We start from the raw sequence: 23337 nt of genomic DNA on the forward strand, positions 1-23337 counted from the left end.
TAACCCTATTCCTAACCTTAACCCTTGCTTTAACCATTTGGAATGACTGCCTAAACTTAACCCTTAACTTCGAAATGTGATGTTTGGAGAAATGGAACGATACATAGCAGTAGGAGTCAACCCAAGGTGTCAAAAACACTTTGAAAGTTGACGTTTGGAGAACATAGATGAACGTCTAATTCTGCAGTGGGACCGTGAGAGCTCGTTGCATGTCCGTCTGCAACTCTGTAAACTGAGTCTCTATTATGAATACGAGAATATGGACATTGTGCACTACCGCCACATGTAACCTTAGCTGCATGCAGATTCCCCCAAGTCCAAGTCCAACTGGCCTGTCACAAAAAACTGGCCTCTCACTAACACCAATAGGGGAAGAGATGGGAGGGAAGGGAAGGAAAAAAGGAAACAGAGTTAGAAAGAAAGGAAAGGGATCTATGAAAGGATGAAAGAAAAGGGAGTTAGGGTAGAATGAGAGTACAGAAGGGATCAAGAAGAGTCTTTGAGGAAATTCCTAGGCTGATGCAACTCCTACTGAGACTCACTCAACTCCTTGTGAGAATGACTCAAATTATTGTGAGAATGACTCAACTCCTTGTGAGAATGACTTATATGGACACCGTATACTATGTTAAACCTAAAACAAATATGCTATGAACGTCATAAAGACGGAAGTTTTGGAAATTGTGGAACATTGTACAACATTGTGGGAATGTTCTGTGAAACCTATGTGAACTTAGACCAGATGTTCTTTCAACATTCTTACAACCTAATTTAAACATTGTATGAATGTCATCACACCTGAGCATCTCTTGCAATGTACCCACGCTCTTCCCACAACCTAATTAAATGTTCTGGGAACCTTTAAAGGACTCAGAAAGGCTGTTCTGTCAACATTCTTGCAAAAAAAAAAACGAAAGGAACGTTTTGTGCTCCCTGATACAAACATTATCTGAATGTTAACACAACTAGACAGTTTTAGTGTTTTGGGAACCTCTTGTCATCTCTTGTCATATTCCCACAATGTTCCCACAACCCAAACAAACATTCTGGGAACTTTTAAAAGAACAGACTAAATTTATTCTGGGAACATTCTTGTAACATCAGGTGAAGGTATTTTGCACCCTAAATTAAACGTTGTAGAATCATCTGCACAACTAGACAGTTGTTGTGTTTTGAGAACATATCTTTTGTGATGTCCCCACAATGTTCTCACCAGACTGTTCCCACAACTTAATGAAACATTCTGGGAACCTTTAAAGAATGTTCTTGCAACATTTCCCTGTACTCCTGTTTTGCTCTAGCCCCTGTTTTCCAGTTTTTCCCGGTTTTGACCATTCTGCCTGCGCCGACCCTGAGCCTGCCTGCCGTTTCTGTACCTTTCAGACTCTGCTCTGGATTACACCTTATGGAACAGTGGGGACTGTGAAGTAACACAAACATAGACACATGTAAACAAACACACAATAACATACGCACTATACACACATGTACACATGGATTTTGTGTTATAAATATGTGGTAGTAGAGTAGAGGCCTGAGGGCATTCACTTAATATGTTGTGAAATATGTTATGAATGTATTGTAATGTTTTTAAAATGTATAACTGCATTAATTTTGCTGGACCCCAGGAAGAGTAGCTGCTGCCTTGGCAGCAGCTAATGGGGATCCATAATAAATACAAATACAAATACAAATACTGTCCTCTGCCTGCCCTTGACTTGTTGTTTGCCTGCCCCCTGTTTTTGTAAGTAAACTTTTGCTATTTCGAACTGTCTGCATCTGGGTCTTATCCTGAGTCGTGATACACTTGTGTGGTATGCCAGCAAGCATATACTATTGTGAGTTAACCCTTTCTGTGTAAGTCATACTTTAGCCTTACTCTTTTCCTTTGACATATCCTGAATGATTTCTGTTCTCTTTCAATCCATCTTCAGCGCAGTGAGCTCATGGTAAGCTCCTATACACCGCATACGTATGTGATCTGATATTTCTGCACCAAACCCCCACACAGGATGTGATACTGTTGGGTAATAAAACAGACTTGTTCAGTCAACCAAATAGCTCTCTCAAAAGTCTCTCCTATTCCGATCGCCTCCACCAGAAATACAATAGATCATTTGAGCAATTTGTGTCATAAATGGTGAGTTTCAGTATGTTCACACCTCTCCCACTGATATGAGATAATGTCACCCTGCGCCAAAATAGTTTTCTAAAGGGCCCAATAGGGGATTTTCTGAATCTGAGCACTCAACATTGTTCTGTTGGAACATCAACATTTATTGCTGCAATGAAACCCTCCATTTTCCTTTTCCTCCAGTGTGCGTGTGTGTGTTTGTGTCTGTGTGTGTCTGTGTGCATGGGTGAGTGCATGCACATGTGTGTGTGTGTGTTTGGGAGTCATAACAGGCCCTTTGAGCCATAATACAGGCTGCCATCTCTATGGGGTGGCAGTGGCCAGCGTTCTTCAGTATTCTTATCGCAGCATCTGCCAGTTATGGGCTGATATTGAATAATAAGGCCGGCTCCAAGGTTGGGATTTCATTCCAATACTCTTGGAACTTAATTTAGGATCTATGGGAGTGAAATCTGAGCCAAAGTCTGTTTTCGCTCTCCTTTGTGGTAAATTAAGGATGGAAAAAGGTGTCTGTGCAGAAACAAAGAGATACTATTAGAGATCCCAGCATGTGTCAGAGCTACAACTCTGACAGAGGTCCTTTGTGTGTTTGTAAGCAGTCATTAAACCCACAGATTTACAGGTCTGTCCTGTGTTGACACGTACACTATTCAGTGATATCATACCCCAATCTGGCACACTGGCCCAGACCCAAATTCACACCTGCATTAAGAGAACAGTGTGTGTGAGTGTGAGTGTGTGTGTGTGTGTGTGTGTGTCTGAGCCTGTGCGTGTGTGTGTGTTTGTGTGTGCGTATTGTGCTAAAAGGCCCCTGGACTGCTATGACAGTCATAATGAAGACGTACACCTCCATAGGGGCCGAACCCCAGCTCCTGCCGCTGCACCTCCTTGGGACGCAGCCAGAAGAGGAAGAGCAGATCATTCGTTGGACAGCATGGTTGGGGGGGGTGTTGAGTGAAGGACAGTGGGGGGGGGGCTCTGAGACAGTATGGCGGAGGTGTTGAGTGATGCACAGTGAGGAGGTGTCTCACTAAACAGAGGCGTGTGAGCACATGACAAGCTATTTGGACCTACCCTATAAACCCTTATGCTTTACTAGGACAAATATATTGAGTAGACTGAACTTAAATATTTCCAAATGTTTCACACACTCAAACACTTTAAGTAATACTGACACAAAACTTGATGAGAAGTCATGTGAACTTTACATTTTTAAGTTAACCTAAACAATTACACACTTTTAAGTACTTGTAACATATTATTTTTCAGTGACAGTAGCTTAGTTGTGTAAGTGCATATAACAAAAGACAGCGTGTACATTGAACATTCATTTGCGCGTAGATGCAACTTAAAAGCAATTGTAACATAACAAAATCTGATTTTTATAAGTAAGCATAACCTTTTTTTTTGTTGCTTTAATTAACTTGAACTCAATTGGTTTCACTTCCTCACACATAACATTTTTTTATCTTTCAAACAACAGTTATTTAAGTCATTTTGCACACAAACTTATTTTGTGCAATTTACATTAAAAACAATTATTTTTATTTTGTTACATGTGATATTTAGTTGGCATTTGTAACATTGTCATTTTGTGTAAATCAGGTAAACATATTGTGTGTTTACAACTTACATTTTAATTGTCAACCTTGAATTATATATATTTGTTCAGCTGACTCCGCAATAAAAGTATTATGACCTTGCTAATTTAAGTACTTATGTAGCACTCAAATATTAAAGTAGGCTACTTTGTTGATTTATAAGTACATGTCAGGTGAACATAAAAATTGCAGTGGGTGTGTACAAAAACATTTCCAGTATTACATTACTTTCAATAAAAAAGTATGATGTGGAAATTAGAGCAAGGTTTTTGTGTTTACTTCCATTTTGAATATTGTGTGTCTTCAACTTACAACTTATTTATCTAATATGACTTACAGGTTTTCGTCCAGCTGACTTTGTAATAAAAATAGCCTAATTTAAGTAATATTTTTTTTACTTGGAAATTCACAAAATTTTGTTTACATAAAATTTCATTGTGAAATTCCCAGCCTAGATACAGTGGGGAAAAAAAGTATTTAGTCAGCCACCAATTGTGCAAGTTCTCCCACTTAAAAAGATGAGGGAGGCCTGTAATTTTCATCATAGGTACAAGTCAACTATGACAGACAAATTGAGGAGAAAAAATCCAGAAAATCACATTGTAGGATTATGGTGGAAAATAAGTATTTGGTCACCTACAAACAAGCAAGATTTCAGGCTCTCACAGACCTGTAACTTCTTCTTTAAGAGGCTCCTCTGTCCTCCACTCGTTACCTGTATTAATGGCACCTGTTTGAACTTGTTATCAGTATAAAAGACACCTGTCCACAACCTCAAACAGTCACACTCCAAACTCCACTATGGCCAAGACCAAAGAGCTGTCAAAGGACACCAGAAACAAAATTGTAGACCTGCACCAGGCTGGGAAGACTGAATCTGCAATAGGTAAGCAGCTTGGTTTGAAGAAATCAACTGTGGGAGCAATTATTAGGAAATGGAAGACATACAAGACCACTGATAATCTCCCTCGATCTGGGGCTCCACGCAAGATCTCACCCTGTGGGGTCAAAATGATCACAAGAACGGTGAGCAAAAATCCCAGAACCACACGGGGGGACCTAGTGAATGACCTACAGAGAGCTGGGACCAAAGTAACAAAGCCTACCATCAGTAACACACTACGCCGCCAGGGACTCAAATCCTGCAGTGCAAGACGTGTCCCCCTGCTTAAGCCAGTACATGTCCAGGCCCATCTGAAGTTTGCTAGAGTGCATTTGGATGATCCAGAAGAGGATTGGGAGAATGTCATATGGTCAGATGAAACCAAAATATAACTTTTTGGTAAAAATTCAACTCGTTGTGTTTGGAGGACAAAGAATGCTGAGTTGCATCCAAAGAACACCATACCTACTGTGAAGCATGGGGGTGGAAACATCATGCTTTGGGGCTGTTTTTCTGCAAAGGGACCAGGACGACTGATCCGTGTAAAGGAAAGAATGAATGGGGCCATGTATCGTGAGATTTTGAGTGAAAACCTCCTTTTTTTATTGACCAAATACTTATTTTCCACCATAATTTGTAAATGAATTCATAAAAAATCCTACAAAGTGATTTTCTGATTTTTTTCCCCTCATTTTGTCTGTTATAGTTGACGTGTACCTATGATGAAAATTACAGGCCTCTCTCTCATCTTTTTAAGTGGGAGAACTTGCACAATTGGTGGCTGACTAAATACTTTTTTTCCCCACTGTATGAGAGGAATGAGTATCCAAGTGAGTGTGACTTTGAAGATGCTGCAGAAGCCTTAGTCCACCGACATAAATGCCTTGCTGACTATGGGTCACCAAAAGGGTGGGAGGGATGGAAGAATGGCTTTAAGTTTAAAGTAGGCAAATACAGAACGAACCTAGGCTGAGAAAGGTGTCCTGAGGTTGGTAGAAAAAGTGCCCAAAAAAGGAAAGATCCAGAACCACCACTAAAACACACCGTTTACTGTGGCCCAGTCAACCTCTCACAGCTCCCTCAATCAAAAGTTGAAGCAGATCTGTAAAAGCTAAGGACCGATATTGCTCTTGAGATGAAGAAGACACACAAAGACTTGGCTGTAATCAATCGCTGTATGGGAAAGACATTTGCCCTGAGAAGACAGGAGATTTTGAACAGCAGTCCTGAAATACTGACAGTGGAGAATAGATGGCCGGCACTATTTCTATAGTCACAGGTATTGCTTTGGCCTGGTGGCAGGGTTTACATTCTGTTACAATGACTAAAATGGAAGGAATGGAGGGTAAGTGTGTCTGTGTGTGTGTGTGTGTGGGGGGGGGGGGTTATTGAGTTATTGTCATTCAGTAAGAGCCTGGTAATGTATAATCGCATTAAGTACAGAAAACTTCTGTCTTAAACCAAACCAAAAAGAAAATCATCGTTTAACTAATCAGAACCTGCAGCAATCGTTCTTTGCTGCACTAGACCATCACATTGAACGCTTGCTGGCTTTATCCCGGGAGGTGCAGGGACAGATGGGGAGCTTTCTGCCATTCTGAAGAAGTATGATGAAATGGTTTGTTACATTCTAATGTACATATTTGGTCAGTTTCCTTGGTCTGTGCGGGCACTCCCCCTATTTATTATTTTATTAAATGTTTTACCATTTCCCAAACCCCACCTGCAGTGTACATACAATTGGTTTGGGGTGAAATGGTAGTAAAAGGGGTGTTGTGTCTCGATTAGGGATTGAGCCTATGGATAGCCATATTGGTTTAAAATCACATTGCCTGTATACTTTTCCCATTTCTCCTCTGCAAGTTGATTTATTAATGTTCTGTCTGTGTCCTTTTATCAATCAAGGAATGTGAATGTCAGTCGAACGACTGCCCTTCATTGTCTCCCAGCACTACTTTGTGAAAGCGACTCAGAGGTGTTCAAAACCTGCAACCTGGTTGGTTAATATACTTACAGGGTTATTACAGCATTTAAGACTGCTCCTTTTAATATTTACTTGCCTTGCCCAGAAATCACAACACATCTTCCACGTTGGTTGATCTGTATTTCACACTCTTCCGGTTGTCATACTGTAGGAACGTGAGTCAAGAAATCCTGGTGTCCTCATTGGTCCAGTCTGCATATTTGCTATCATCTCTGATGATGAAGATGCAGTCTCCCTTCAGCCACACCAAGTCTCCATCATCCTCGAAGATAGAGTGGTGATACACAGCTTCCAATCCTGGCCAGATGCTTTTCCCGCTCTTTTTGGCCTGGTTTATGCTCTACATCAGGATTACCCAAAACCTATGTCCAGCTCATTTCTATTCATTCAGCAAGTGTTTCTTAATTTTGATTCCGAAAATCTCAAATCAAAAGTTTTGGCCTTGAAAAATAAACTGTAACCTAAACATAACCTGTTTTCAGGTCAAATGTGCCTGTGGTAAGACAACACCAGATTTTTGTTGTTTTGTTTTTCTTCAACCTTAGAAAAAGGAACTTGGAACAAAAAAAAGTTTCAGATTGTATGCTTTTTTTGGTTATTTCCTCTCATATGTGTTCTCTTGAAATGTAACCAGAGGAACAAAAATTGTGTTTGAAATGTTTTTGTGGTATTCTCCAATAATAAATAATAGTAATTTGTACAGTCCAACATTAAATTTACACCTGAACCTAAATTATCTACATGGAAGCACGCTGGGAGCGATTTGCTTGTGTGTTGTTGTCTTAGCAAGGAGGTAGGCCTAGTAAACTATGACTGTGCTTTTGAAGACTTTGTAATAAATACATTGAATGTGTACTTTGAAGGGGTTAAATTTGTTTTACATAACAATACTCACTTCAGCTATTATGTTCGTTCTAGGTTATATTGCCTAACCAACAAATACTCACAATCATTATTTGAATTATCAGACGTCAATACTCTTATTAATGAACTTGAAGTCATTAGACGTTTACAAAGCAACGCATGATGAACTGCTAAATGGCTTTGCTTTGAACTTTGCTCCCTGGTTTGCTTTGAGAGAACATGCCATCATGATAACCTCTACTTACAGTACTAATACTGAGCACATTCATATAGCAGTCTATACAGTAATATACTCAGTCCTCTGTCTGTGTTATATTGTGGTGTTGAGGGAACTCATGGTCTCCAGGTACTCCTTCAGGCAGTGTTAACAGCAGTGCTACAACGAGAATTGATTTTGGCATGTTGGGTGGCATCTGCCTGTTCGTTGCACAGCATAAAATTGTTTTCCACAGCAGGGTTAACTGGTGCGTCTGAACATCACTGTTAGTAGGCCCAACTTCTAAGACACACCATACACATCATTTTGAAACTAGGGAAATGGAACGGTTAGGAAAGGGGTGGCTAGTGAGGTCTAAGTCAGTCCCTCTTCCTGCCTATATTTTGTTCTCCTCTTATGCCTTGTCATCTTACTTGTCTCCCATTGTCTCCTCCCCCAACACACACCAGCCACATCATGTGGATAAGAAATGAAAGGGTGTGGAAAATGGTTGATGAGGTCTTCTCATGCAATCTACTCTTTTGTCAATTTTTTACGCCTTACACAATTTGTCCTCCCTATAGTCTCCCATCAGACAGAGTAAATTGTGCTGATGTACTGTCCTCTGCAATGACTTGTGTGCTGACCCTAAACTGGCCCTCTATAACACTGTACTCTGTCAGTGCTTGTGGTGTTTAGGTGGTAGACATGCTTACTCTTTGGCATTATGTAGGCAGCTCAAAGCCTAACAGCGAGAATAATACAGATTGCTAAGTGTAGTAATGCCCCAATTGGTTAGGGCCAAACCTATTTGAATGGTGACAGGGTGAGGATGGAGGCCAACTCAAAATGTTGTCAGGAGGCCTATATTCCCAAAATGATGGTGCAATTACATTACACGTTCAATGTGTCCAGGACATGGTCCTTAAGCTCCTGGTGTCCAATTCAATTTAGGTTTAGGTTTTAAAAATGTTTTGCATCTGATTGAGGAAGTGGTCTAGTGTTGATTAAATGTAGCTTGCACCTTGGCCTAAAAGTCATAAACATGGTGTTACTTGGTCATTGGTAATTATTAGACTAGTTGTGTGTAAAGTGTCACTGTGGATGTCTGTCTGTCTCAAAGAGAATGTGGCGTATGAAACCCTGAATTAAGAGTGATGTTTATGTTCAAGTGATATAACCTCTAAAGAGTTAACTTCATGTCATAAAAGGCTGGTTAATTTTAAATTTTGGGCGGGCATCTGGAAGGATGTATTATTTTAAACTGAAGCCCGCTCATCGGCCAAAGGCAACGTCTTCTCTGTGATCATACCGCACTTTCTCCAAGTGCATGTGCAGTAATCTACCTCACACACAGGCGGCTGACTTCCCACCAAGGTTTATACGATTAAGTATATATCATTTAAAGCTACATTGCATTAGGGAGCCAATTGTGAGCACAGAAATCTAATGTAGTCTCATTATTTAGCCTGACGACGTAGGTAACATTAACATTAGATGAAGTTGGTTAACTTTTCAGCAGTTCATGTTAGCCAATTAATTTAAAGAGAAGTGCTGCTGGCTTTCATGACCTAGCCTAGCTAAAGACAGAATTACCCGAATGGTAAATAATCTTTTTTAAAAGAAAGCTATGCTAAGCGTAATATATAACATGATTGTTATAATGTTAATTGCGGAACATTGTGAAAACTATGTGGCTAACTTTAGCAAGCATGACTAACGGGTAGCTAGCTATCCAACTCTGATGGATCAATGCATGTGTAACGTTAACATCGACAATTTGATCTTAAAATCCATCTGCCGTGACATGTGCGTATTTATTTGATGTTTTAACTGGTTGGCAGTCCGCCTCAACAATTAGCTAGCCTTGCTAACGTTAGTTTGCAGAACAGAGACACCTCTGGAGGAGTAGGTTTATGTCAAATGCATTACTTGTCCACAGAGCTATGGGGTCAATGTAAATGGTTGTTTGGCTAATGTGTCAAATGCATTGCCTTTGAGAGTTAACGTTAAGGCTGCTTGATTGCTAATGACGCCCTTGCCTGTTCTTCCAGACCTTGGGACAACTGTGCAGCATTTCACCGTTGACATAGACCTTGTAGAGAAAGGTAAGTTATCAAGATAATTTTGGCCCAATAACAAAAGGCTTAATATACGTTTATATGATGAGGTAGTTAACAAAAAATACAATAGCCATAGAACAGTATACATCCCCATTCTTTAAGCTCTATTTTTTTTTATAGCTCTACAATAAATAAAGTCAAAACATGCTAACCCCATAGTTAAAGGTGTACTAGAGTAGTTTCAATTTTTAGCTGCTTTTCAGTCACCCCTGCTGATTAATTAATCTGATTAAAATCCATCAATCTTAGGTTCGTGAAATGTCTGAAATGTCTGAATTACACTGTGAAAGTGGATGGTTTGGATGAATCGGGAAAAAAATTATTTTACAATTTGTTGGTAGGCCCTGAATGGAATACTTTATCCTAACAGCCATCTGAGTTATGTGCATATAACTTAAATTGTAAATAGCTTTTTTGAATTTATATAATGAAGTGCATGAATTGTTTCCACTTCCATTTTAGCAGACATCCATCAACCAAACATAATGTGGAATTGTAAACTCTGCCGTTTTTCCTACCATTCCCAAGGAAATGTGTCACATTTCACAGTCAATAACCCATTCAAGCTTAACATCCTTGTCATTTATCGCCCTCCAGGTTCCCTTGGAGAGTTCATCAATGAGCTTGACGCCTTGATAAGTTCCTTTCCTGAGGATGGCTCACCCCTCACAGTCCTGTGTGACTTTAACCTCCCTACGTCTGCCTTTGACTAATTTCTCTCTGCCTCCTTCTTTCCATTCCTTTCCTCTTTTGACCTCACCCTCTCACCGTCCCCCCCTACTCACAAGGCAGGCAATACGCTTGACCTCATCTTTACTAGATGCTGTTCTTCTACTAATCTCACTGCAACTCCCCTCCAAGTCTCCGACCACTACTTTGTATCCTTTTCTCTCTCACTCTCCTCCAACACTACTCACTCTGCCCCTACTCAGATGGTAATGTGCCGTCGCAACCTTCGCTCTCTCTCTCCCGCTACTCTCTCCTCTTCCATCCTATCATCTCTTCCCTCTGCTAAATCCTTCTCCCTCCGATCTCCTGATTCTGCCTCCTCAACCCTCCTCTCCTCCCTTTCTGCATCTTTTGACTCTCTATGTCCCCTATCCTCCCGGCCGGCTCGGTCCTCCCCTCCTGCTCCGTGGCTTGATGACTCATTGCAAGCTCACAGAAGAGGGCTCCGGGCAGCCGAGCGGAAATTGAGGAAAACTAGACTCCCTGCGGACCTGTCATCTTTTCACTCCCTCCTCTCTACATTCTCTTCCTCTGTTTCCGCTGCTAAAGCCACTTTCTACAACTCTAAATTTCAAGCCTCTGCCTCTAACCCCTTGACCGCTGGCCATGTCCCTTCCGTCTTCAAGAGAGCGAGAGTTGCACCCCTCCTCAAAATACCTACACTCGATCCCTCCGATGTCAACAACTACAGACCAGTATCCCTTCTTTCTTTTCTCTCCAAAACTCTTGAGCGTGCCGTCTCTAGCCAACTCTCCTGCTATCTCTCTCAGAATGACCTTCTTGATCCAAACCAGTCAGGTTTCAAGACTGGTCATTCAACTGAGACTGCTCTTTTCTGTGTCACTTAGGCTCTCTGCACTGCTAAAGCTAACTCTCTCTCCTCTGCTCTTATCCTTCAAGACCTATCCGCTGCCTTTGATACTGTGAACCATCAGTACCAATCACTCTTGGATTGCGTCCTACCTGACAGGTCGCTCCTACCAGGCTCTCACCACTGGTGTCCCCCAGGGCTCAGTTCTAGGCCCTCTCCAATTCTCTCTATACACCAAGTCACTTGGCTCTGTCATATCCTCACATGGTCTCTCCTATCATTGCTACGCAGACGTCACGCAATTAATTTTTTCCTTTCCCCCTTCTGATAACCAGGTGGCGAATCGCATCTCTGCATGTCTGGCAGACATATCAGTGTGGATGTCGGATCACCACCTCAAGCTGAACCTCGGCAAGACGGAGCTGCTCTTCCTCCCTGGGAAGGACTGCCCGCTCCATGATCTCGCCATCATGGTTGACAACTCTGTTGTGTCCTCCTCCCAGAGTGCAAAGAGCCTTCTCGTGACCCTGGACAACACCCTGTCGTTCTCTGCTAACATCAAAGCGGTGACCCGATCCTGCAGGTTAATGCTCTCCAGCATTCGCAGAGTACGACCCTACCTTACACAGAAAGCGGCACAGGTCCTAATCCAGGCACTTGTCATCTCGCGTCTGGATTACTGCAACTCGCTGTTGGCTGGGCTCCCTGCCTGTGCCATTAAACCCCTACAACTTATCCAGAACGCCGCAGCCCGTCTGGTGTTCGACCTTCCCAAGTTCTCTCATGTCACCCCGCTCCTCCGCACACTCCACTGGCTTCCAGTTGAGGCTTGCATCTACTACAAGACCATGGTGCTTGCCTACGGAGCTGTGAGGGGAACGGCACCTCCATACCTTCAGGCTCTGATCAGTCCCTACACCCAAACGAGGGCACTATGTTCATCCACCTCTGGCCTGCTAGCTCCCCTACCTCTATGGAAGCACAGTTCCTGCTCAGCCCAGTCAAAGCTATTTGCTGCTCTGGAACCCCAATGGTGGAACAAGCTCCCCCACGACGCCAGGACAGCGGAGTTACTGACCACCTTCCGGAGACACTTGAAACCCTACCTCTTTAAGGAATACCTGGAATAGTATAAAGCAATCCTTCTACTCCCCCCCCCCCCCACCACCCCATTAAAAAAAAGAAGAAGAAAAAAAGTGGTTGTCCCACTTGCTATCATAAGTTGAATGCACCAATTTGTAAGTTGTGTCTGCTAAATGATGTAAATGTAAATGTAAATGAAATATTCTCAAACAGTACCGTTTAATACATAGTCAACACATACATTTGTCAAGACTCCATACACCGATACATGTATGTTCAGCTGAAGAGAGACATTTGGCGTTCCACTGCCCAATTTGTGCTTTTACACAACAATTTGATGAGAGAGAGCTTTTTTCACATTTAAGAGCACATGTGAAGAATCATGAAATGGTTCAGTCCCCAGTTAAAGACTGCTCATTCAAAACAAATGTTTTCTCAACATTCACCTCACATATGTCAAGAAACCATTCCTCCTTAAGCTCTACTCATTTCAAGGTTGGCATTGTGAGACAAGCAAGTGAGCCCAAGATGATTTTTCTCAAAGCCAAATTACAGATGTTGTAGGTAGCTCCAAGGATGATGAATCAAATGTGCGGGATAGCACACCTTCTCTTAAAGAGCAGCTGCAGCAAAACCTGGCATCCTTGCTGTTAAAATTATAATCACTTCTTCATGTGTCACAAAGTGCAACTCAATAAATGCTAGTGAACTTGGATCAACTGCTCTTACTATCTAAACCACTAATGAAACAAACAGTCTCGCAAATTCTTGAGAAACATAATTGTAATGTGAGCACTGATGTCATCAATGAAATTGTGAATGGCATAGTAGACAATGACGTTCCTCACAGTTGTACTTCAAAAGATGGACCTTTGCAAACAGCAAAAAGAAGGAATACTTATTATGATAGGAAATTCCCTGTGGTGAAGCCAATTGAATACACCATAGATGGTGCAAAACATTCCACAATGTATGTCCCCATCCTTGCAATGTTGCAATGAAAATGAGGTTTTAGAGCAAGCAATGAAGACATCTGCACAACCAGATGCCCAGTATGCATCATATCATGATGGATCATTTTGTAAAACCAATGAAATGCTTTCTAGTGAGGAGTTTAAGGTCTATATTGATGATTTTGAAGTAGCCAACCCACTTGGTACATCAAGAAAAAAGCACAAAATATGCTTTGTTTACTGGACTTTAGCCAATATTCCAAGCAAGTATCGCTCACCGTTGCATACAATACAGCTAGCATTGCTATGCAATTCCAGTGACATGAAGACTTGTGGATATGCAAAGATTTTTGAGCCACTGTTGAATGATTTAAAAATTCTGGAAATGAGTCAAGGACTTTCGAGATGAAAACAAAGGAAAGCCTTGATAATTTATGTAACGACATAGAATCTGGTATAAGTACAGAGGACTATGGTGTGAAGAGTGCTTGTGTTTTTTCACAGAAACTACAGTACTTTCATACAACAAGTGGATTTCCTCCAGATATCCTTCATGATTTCCTAGAAGTTGTTGTACTGGTAGAGTTGTCTCTGTGTCTACAATAATTTATTAGAAATAAGTGTTTCTCGTTGGAACAATTGAACATTGCTATTGTCAAGTTTCCTTATGAGAACAGTGACAAAGTTGATTGACCTCAGCCTATACCTAAAGCTTTGTAAAAAGAAAAACTCACATTGCTTAGGCTTCTTCCTGCAATAATTGGCTCCGAGGTACCAGAGGATGAGAGAGCTTGGAAGATTTTGATGGATTTGAAAGACATTGTGGAACTAGTGTTGTGTCATGTGTTCACAGAGGAAGTGATTCAGTACTTGACTTTAAAGATATCCGATCATAGACAACTACTGTAGGAAGTATTTCAAAATTTCAAACTGCGTCCAAAGCATCACTTAATTGAACACTATCCACAATTGATACGGCGTTTTGATCCATTTGTACATTGCTTGACCATCAGATTTGAAGGAAAGCATAAAGTATTTAAAAATATTGTACATAACGCACAAAACTTCAAGAACCAAAACAAAACCCTTGCGCAAAGACATCAGAGAATGATGGCATATCATTTGGCATTGCCAAACTATTTTAAGCCTGCCGTTGAGACATTCACCATAAAGAACATATTTTTGAACACTCTTGCGACTGCAGCACAGGATTATATACAGGAAATAACTGACAGCACCTGTACAACTGTACAGCACTTCACATGTTGTTGTAAACAACAAACATTTTGTCAGTGGCATGTTTGTGTGCAATTCAAAAAATTGGAAACATCATACTCGTCAACAATCAAACTCTGTTTATATGCAAAAGCTGCCAGTCTTGGTATATAGAGCACCTGCGCTCCTATGAGGTGACAACAGAAGAGTCATATGTTGTAACAACACCATCAGATCTCCATGACTTCATGCCTCTAACTGCATACAGACTGAATGGACAACTTGTCCTTACTACTAAGCACTTCATACTTTTGAGCAGGTAGAAAAGTAATCTTTGTTCCTCTGTCCTACAGCGATATGGCTGACTCTTCAGACTGAGAGTCCACTTAGGAGACGGAGGCATTGAACGGGTGACACTCCCCTGTCGTCCGGATTCTGTCCCTCAACTGACTGCTTTACTGTGTGAAAAATTTGAAATTCCATACAGTCCTTCTCCAGTTTGAAGACCCTGATTTTGGTGGCCAGCTATGCAATCTGAGCAGTATTCATGAACTACAAAACATGGGAACTGTCAAATTGATCAGAGTAATGGACTAGGACTGCAGCACAACTTCCAACTATGCAGGGACAAGTGACAGTGGAGAGACCGACAGCTGTCTAACACCCCAAAGGGAAAGTGCATGGCCAGACGTCTTTGTGGTTCCCAACTTTCCACATGACATAGAGTTTGCTCTCAGGGAAGGCAATGAAGCTAAAGAGCCGCATGGGAAACGCCTTACTTTAAACAAAGAGCAAAAACTAAAGATTATTGAGGGCATGGCTAGAGCAATATTTGAATACAAGGTGTACCCTTGCAGCAAGGAGATTAAAAGTGCTGCTGAAGCGTTAGTTCAGAAACATCCATGCCTGGAAGAGTCTGGCTCCAAAAGTGGCTGTGATGGATGGAGAGACAGCTTGGTGTTCAAAATTGGCAATTTCAGACACAAACTCGGCAAGTCAGTGTGTCCAGAAGTGAAAGTTAACAGTGGCAAGAGAAGGAAAAGTAGCCCAGATGGCGACTCGCCACATTCAAAGATAAAGCGGCCTCGACGAGCAGAAGTAAACTTTCTTCCACAGCTTCCACAAGGTGAAACTGAAGAAAGTCTGGAGAGGTTGAGGGTTGTTGGAGGAAACGGACCAAGACAAGATTGACTTATCATTGGTCAACAGCAGCATGTGTAGGACCTTTGCATTGAGACGTAAAAAGATTGTTAACTTGAGCCCCACCATAGAGAGTATCCAAGAATGATTGCCAGCACTTTTCCTCACAGAACGCTTGCTAGCCCTATCCAGAGAGAAGCAGGGAAAGACTGGAAGAAATGGACAGAAAAAAGTATTTGATCCCCTGCTGATTTTGTATGTTTGCCCACTGACAAATAAATGATCAGTCTATAATTTTAATGGTAGGTTTATTTGAACAGTGAGAGACAGAATAACAACAACAAAATCCAGAAAAACGCATGTCAAAAATGTTATAAATTGATTTGCATTTTAATGAGGGAAATAAGTATTTGACCCCCTCTCAATCAGAAAGATTTCTGGCTCCCAGGTGTCTTTTATACAGGTTAACGAGCTGAGATTAGGAGCACACTCTTAAAGGGAGTGCTCCTAATCTCAGTTTGTTACCTGTAGAAAAGACACCTGTCCACAGAAGCAATCAATCAGTCAGATTCCAAACTCTCCACCATGGCCAAGACCAAAGAGCTCTCCAAGGATGTCAGGGACAAGATTGTAGACCTACACAAGGCTGGAATGGGCTACAAAACCATCGCCAAGCAGCTTGGTGAGAAGGTGACAACACTTGGTGCGATTATTCGCAAATGGAAGAAACACAAAAGACCTGTCAATCTCCCTCGGCCTGGGGCTCCATGCAAGATTCACCTTGTGGAGTTGCAAGGATCATGAGAATGGTGAGGAATCAGCCCAGAACTACACGGGAGGATCTTGTCAATGATCTCAAGGCAGCTGGGACCATAGTCACCAAGAAAACAATTGGTAACACACTACGCCGTGAAGGACTGAAATCCTGCAGCGCCCGCAAGGCCCCCCTGCTCAAGAAAGCACATATACAGGGCCGTCTGAAGTTTTCCAATGAACATCTGAATGATTCAGAGGAGAACTGGTGAAAGTGTTGTGGTCAGATGAGACCAAAATCGAGCTCTTTGGCATCAACTCAACTCGCCGTGTTTGGAGGAGGAGGAATGCTGCCTATGACCCCAAGAACACCATCCCCACCGTCAAATATGGAGGTGGAAACATTATGCTTTGGGGGTGTTTTTCTGCTAAGGGGACAGGACAACTTCACTGCATCAAAGGGACTATGGACGGGGCCATGTACCGTCAAATCTTGGGTGAGAACCTCCTTCCCTCAGCCAGGGCATTGAAAATGGCTCGTGGATGGGTATTCCAGCATGACAATGACCCAAAATACACGGCCAAGGCAACAAAGGAGTGGCTCAAGAAGAAGCACATTAAGGTCCTGGAGTGGCCTAGCCAGTCTCCAGACCTTAATCCCATAGAAAATCTGTGGAGGGAGCTGAAGGTTCGAGTTGCCAAACGTCAGCCTCGAAACCTTAATGACTTGGAGAAGATCTGCAAAGAGGAGTAGGACAAAATCCCTCCTGAGATGTGTGCAAACCTGGTGGCCAACTACAAGAAACGTCTAACCTCTGTGATTGCCAACAATGGTTTTGCCACCAAGTACTAAGTCATGTTTTACAGAGGGGTCAAATACTTATTTCCCTCATTAAAATGCAAATCAATTTATAACATTTTTGACATGCGTTTTTCTGGATGTTTTTGTTGTTATTCTGTCTTTCACTGTTCAAATAAACCTACCATTAAAATTATAGACTGATCATGTCTTTGTCAGTGGGCATACGTACAAAATCAGCAGGGGATCAAATACTTTTTTCCCTCACTGTAGCTGCCATTCTGAATTTGTACAGCCAGGTATATAAATGAAATCAGTAAGCAAAATGTAAAGCAAATTAATTGATTGAAATGTTACATTTTAAGATCAGTGATACCCTTACACAGATTTTTGGTTAATGTTTGTAATGTTTCTCTGTAGCAACCACATGATGTGAACACCGATCTAACTGTTGTCCTCAGATGTCTTCCAGCAATACTCCAAGAGGATGACTCTGGAATGTTCATAACATGCACGGTGGGTTGTGTTTGTGTGCGAGGTTGTTCAAATATTCTTTGACTCAAAATAAAGGAGGGGAGAAACTACTTGTGTGTCTTCAAAAATAGTTTATTGTGACATGATAGTTATATTTTCATGTTCTTGCTCAGGAGGGAACATCCCAAGACCCTGCAGCCATCAAGAGACCAGCAGCCATCATCTCAGTCATAGATGATGATGGAGATGTAGCTGCTGTGCCATTGCATCCAGGAAGAGTCTACGTGGTCCTTGAGGAGAAGGTAGTTATGAAGGATTTCCGGTGCTGGCCTGATGCACTTGTATGTTTGTACGGGCTAATGTACTCACTCCAACATAAATACCCAAATTGCATGAAGAACACGTTTGGGTTCATACAAAAAGTGTTATTAAACTTGGATAGAGACAGAATGAAGCCAAAGGTCCTTGCTTTGAAAAACCAACTGTAAAAAACCAATACCAAAAACATTTATGGCGCTAAACAATTGTAAATAGTTACGTTATCGTATAAGGAAAAGAGATTAGGGATAAAAAAATGTAAAATGAAGACCACTAAATGTTTTGTAGGCACATGCCAAATAAAATGTCTTCCTGCATTTGATTTGATCTGTGCCTTTAGTCAAACTGGTCACAAAAATGAGAAAGTCATGCAATACTATTGGCCTTTAATCTATTGAGTCTTAACATGTACAGAGATACAAGACACTTGACTTCAGTTGGTGTAGAGTTTAATTGAAAGAGTTACTGTTTGGGGAAACTGAACATTGGCTTTGTGAAGTTACCTTACAAATCAGTGATGAAGTTGTTGGCCTCAGCCTAAATCCTTGTATATAGGAAGCTTTAGAGGCATTGGCCACAAATCTCACATTGCTGACGTCATCATGCGAAAAATGGCTGAGATCCCAGAGGATGAAAATGGGTAGGGAATCTTCATGGAGTTGTAAGGAGGTATTTTGCATACCTGTGTAGTGTTGTGGACCGGTACATATAAGAAAGTTGGAGAAACAACGTTCGCACACACTGTCTAATTGCATTTAGAACGTTTATTTGTCCGTTTAATGATTCGGTCCTACACCAGGAATTAAGGTTTAGGACCGAAACATTGCGTGCGTAAGTACATTTTATAATCTGGAAGTATAACTTTGTTTTGTAAACATAATGGAGTGAAAATTGTCGTGGAGGAAGACATTTAAATTGTCAACATTAATCTTCATCTTGTACAGTTAAATGTAGTCAAGTAGTTAGACTGTGAAATGGATGTCGGCACATCACTACCTCGTTATTTTGATGTTATATCCTTCAGCACAGCTTTTATTGAATGGAAGCTACCACATCAGTTGAAAGTGTTAATTGGAGAAGGGTCATTAAACTGTGCTTATGTTTAATAGTTAAGTTGTTGATGGGGAATGTTCCAATGTTACACAGTATTGAATTGATTGAAAGTTGGGGTTTGTTATCTGAGCCTTTTAAAAGTTATAGCATATGTTCAAATGAGTCATGCTGAACAGAATTGGCATTCATCCATTGATGGAGCCTAAAATAGATTAATCATGTTTTGTGCATTCATGTAATTAGAGATTTGTGGTTCTGAAGATGCAGTGTTTTAAAGAAAAAACTGTTGTAAAGCTGACTTGGTTTAGAGTAATTGACTGAAAGAAAGAACTTGGATTTTAAGAGTAGTTTCTGACTTAACATTTTGAAGTGCAGCTGGTTTCCACAAATTATTTGAGTTACGTAACAGAAATTATGAAGTTACACAGGACTAAAATGTGATACAATTTTTTTTACAGTTTTATGTTTAATTTACTCAATAAAAGTTGTATGCAAACTTGAACACGTTGATTCGGTATTTGTTGAATGCACTCCAAAGTATAGAGTCACTGCTCTCGGCGGGTCTGACCTAGAGTATGTGGACAACTACAAATACCTAGGTGTCTGGTTACACTGCAAACTCTCCTTCCAGACTCACATTAAGCATCTCCAATCAAAAGTTAGAATCGGCTTCCTATTTCGCAACAAAGCCTCCTTCACTCATGCTGCCAAACATGCCCTCGTAAAACTGACTATCCTACCGATCTTTGACTTCGGCGATGTCATTTACAAAAAAGCCTCCAACACTCTACTCAGAAAATTTGATGTAGTCTATCACAGTGCCATCCGTTTTGTCACCAAAGCCCCATATACTACTCACCATTGTGACCTGTACGCTCTTGTTGGCTGGCCCTCACTACATATTCGTCGCTAAACCCACTGGCTCCAGGTCATCTATAAATCACTGCTAGGCAAATCTCCGCCTTATCTTAGCTCACTGGTCACCATAGCAACACCCACCCGTAGTCTGCGCTCCAGCAGGTATATCTCACTGGACATCCCCAAAGCCAACACCTCCTTTGGCCGCCATTCCTTCCAGTTCTCTGCTGCCAATGACTGGAACGAACTGCAAAAATCTCTGAAGCTGGAGACTCTTATCTCCCTCACTAACTTTAAGCATCAGTTGTCAGAGCAGTAATGATAACTAATAAGGGTTTACAGTGTATGCTACATCCCTGAATGTGCATAACTAAGCGAGTCAATGATGTCTCATTGAATGTGTTTGTAATGTGTTATAAATAATCTACGAATAAAGTCAAAAGTTTACTGCATTTCTACTTGACGTAGTGCTGATAGATTAGCATGTTTATATGGCATGTTCAGGGAAATTGATGTCCTAATTGTGTTCTCACCCATAACCATGCTAACACCTGTTTCCAATATACCAGGGGACCTATGATCTAGCCATCCAGTCCTATAGGCCCCTCCAGTGAACATCATATCCAATCAAATGTTATCTGTCACATGCTTCATAAACAACAGGTGTAGACGAACAGTGAAACGCTTACTTACGGGCCCTTCCCAACAAAACAGAGAGAAAAATAGAAAAATATTAACACAAGGAATAAATACACAATGAGTAACGATATACACGGGGTACCAGTACCGAGTCGATGTGCAGAGGTACGAGTTAATTGAGGTAGATATGTACATAAAACTATAAATAAAGTGACAGATAATAAACAGTAGCATCAGTGTATGTGATGTGTCAAAAAAGGCTCAATGCAGATAGTCCGGGTATCTATTTGGTTAACTATTCAACTAACTATTTAGTAGTCTTATGGCTTGGAGGTAGAAGCTGTTCAGCGTGCTCTTGATTCCAGACTTGGTGCATCGGTACCGCTTGCCGTGCAGTAGCAGAAAAAACTGTCTATATCTTGGGTGGCTGGGAGCCCGGCCCCAGTGATGTACAACGCTGGAGTTGTTGAACATTTTAAGGGCCTAACTCTGACACCGCCTGGTATAGAGGTTCTGAATGGCAGGGAGCTCGGCCCCAGTGATGTACTGGGCGGTACGCACTACCCTCTGTAGCGCCTTGCGGTCGGATGCCAAGCAGTTGCCACACCAAGCGGTGTGCAGTCAGTCAAGATGCTCTCAATGGTGCAGCTGTAGAACCTTTTGAGGATCTGAGGCCCATGCATGATGCATATGGCCTGTGTACTAGTGCTGCATCCCAAAAGGGCACCCTATTCCCTATCTAGTGCACTACTTTTGACCATGGCCCATAGGGTTCTGGTCAAAAGTAGTGCACTATAAAGGGAATAGGGTGCCATTTGGGACGCACCCTAGAGACAGTTGCAGGCCGCGTAGAACCAGAGACGCAGAGGGGATGAGGCCATCCTGACCTGTAGACTTGATATATATGCTTTTTATAATCATTAGAGGATCTGGACTGTGTCCTGCGTTCATGGCCATGATGGCAAGGTCAGCCCCGTTTCCCACCGCTGCACAATACCAGGATTGAGTTATGGGGTGACGCATCGGCCCATGTAAGTGAGGCTTTATGCAAAATGCCTGGAGAGAGAGAGATGGAGAGGGAGAGAGAGACAGAAATAGTGAGAGGGGGAGATTAAGAGCGACTGAGAGAGAGAGAGAGAGAGAGAGAGAGAGAGAGAGAGAGAGAGAGAGAGAGAGAGAGAGAGAGAGAGAGAGAGAGAGAGAGAGAGAGAGAGAGAGAGAGAGAGAGAGAGAGAGAGAGAGAGAGAGAGAGAGAGAGAGAGAGAGAGAGAGAGAGAGAGAGAGAGAGAGAGAGAGAGAGAGAGAGAGAGAGAGAGAGAGAGAGAGAGAGAGAGACTAAATATTCACAGTGGGCAAGTGCTTTGAGTTTTCATTGGACAACTCCCTCCCCCTCCCTCCATCCCCAACAGAGTAAATACAGTAAATTGAGGAATTTCTTCATGTGACGCAGGCATGGTGCAGAGTGCAGTACCACAGCCCACGTAGTGTCACACACCTGCAGGCATGCAGGCATGCTGTAGGCACGCACACACACACACTCCCTCTCTCTCCACAAACAGAGAACACCACTGCATGTTCTCTGCACAAGGAATTGGGTATGAAATCATTAATATTGATAGGAAAACCAAAGAATGGGTACATATATGTAGAATAACTTGATCCAGACTTGTGCTGTGGACTATGTCATCGTTTTGACCATGCTGCTGCTGCTCAACTGTCTCGCTGACCAGCTGCATTTGCAAGCAGATTCTACAGAGACAGAGAGAGTTATGGTTCTGAACTTAAGGTTCTGCACTAAGATGGATAGAACAAGTTACACATTTGAATGATGAGCTGCATGTGCAAGCAAATTCTACAGAGAAAGAGATAAGGGCCCATAGCAATGGGTCTACTTTAGCTGGTCTAGTCAATTGGTCTGCAGCACTAAGATGGATAGTACAAGTTAAAAACATGAATGTTTGCATGTGCAAAGAAAATCTACAGAGACAGAAGGGCCATATCAATGGGTCTGCACTATGTACAATGTGTCTTCATGGTGGGTCCGACTCTGCACTAAGACGTACAGTATAGCAAGAGTAGAGAATGTGAATGAGATCATTGGATATCAATGTTAGGCAGCTGTGCATGGGAGGGGAGATGGGGGCGAGAGAGTCATGGGTGATAGAGTGGCCATATTGCTAGGATCTGATTAAAGTTGTCTGGTTAAGTTACGGTATGGAGCGATTGACTAGAAAATTGAAAGGGAGAAAAAATAAGTGAGGGAGGGACAAGATGTATAGAGCAATGTAAAACATCTTATTGTTGAACCCTTTTAACTTGGTGTCACAGATGTGACAAAGGGCCTTATTTTTCTTGTCCCTGCATGCTTCTCGTAACTTTATCTGAAATGCAATTTCATTGGCTGACGGTGACATGACATGTTGTCTTCTGTGCGTTACGATGTGGCCATCCCAAAGAGGAAGAAAGAAGGGAGTTTGTCATGTAAGCTGGTGAATGGCAGATGGGTCATGGGGATGGAATTTGGGGACATTGTACTTTTAGCACTTAGAACTGTTTAATGTTTATTGCTTCTCTTGTCACAGCACTAAAGCCTGGTTTTCGGTTTGTTTAATTGTTTTTGGTTCGTTTGATCCAAACAGACCTCTGTTTGAACCATTATTTTGAAAAATGAGTGATGGTTAGAAGTCTAACCCAGTCTGGACAAATGGAGGACAATTCCTGTGGGGG

Source organism: Coregonus lavaretus (genome assembly GCF_964263955.1).
Source record: "Coregonus lavaretus genome assembly, chromosome: 15".
Taxonomy (NCBI): Eukaryota; Metazoa; Chordata; class Actinopteri; order Salmoniformes; family Salmonidae; genus Coregonus; species Coregonus lavaretus.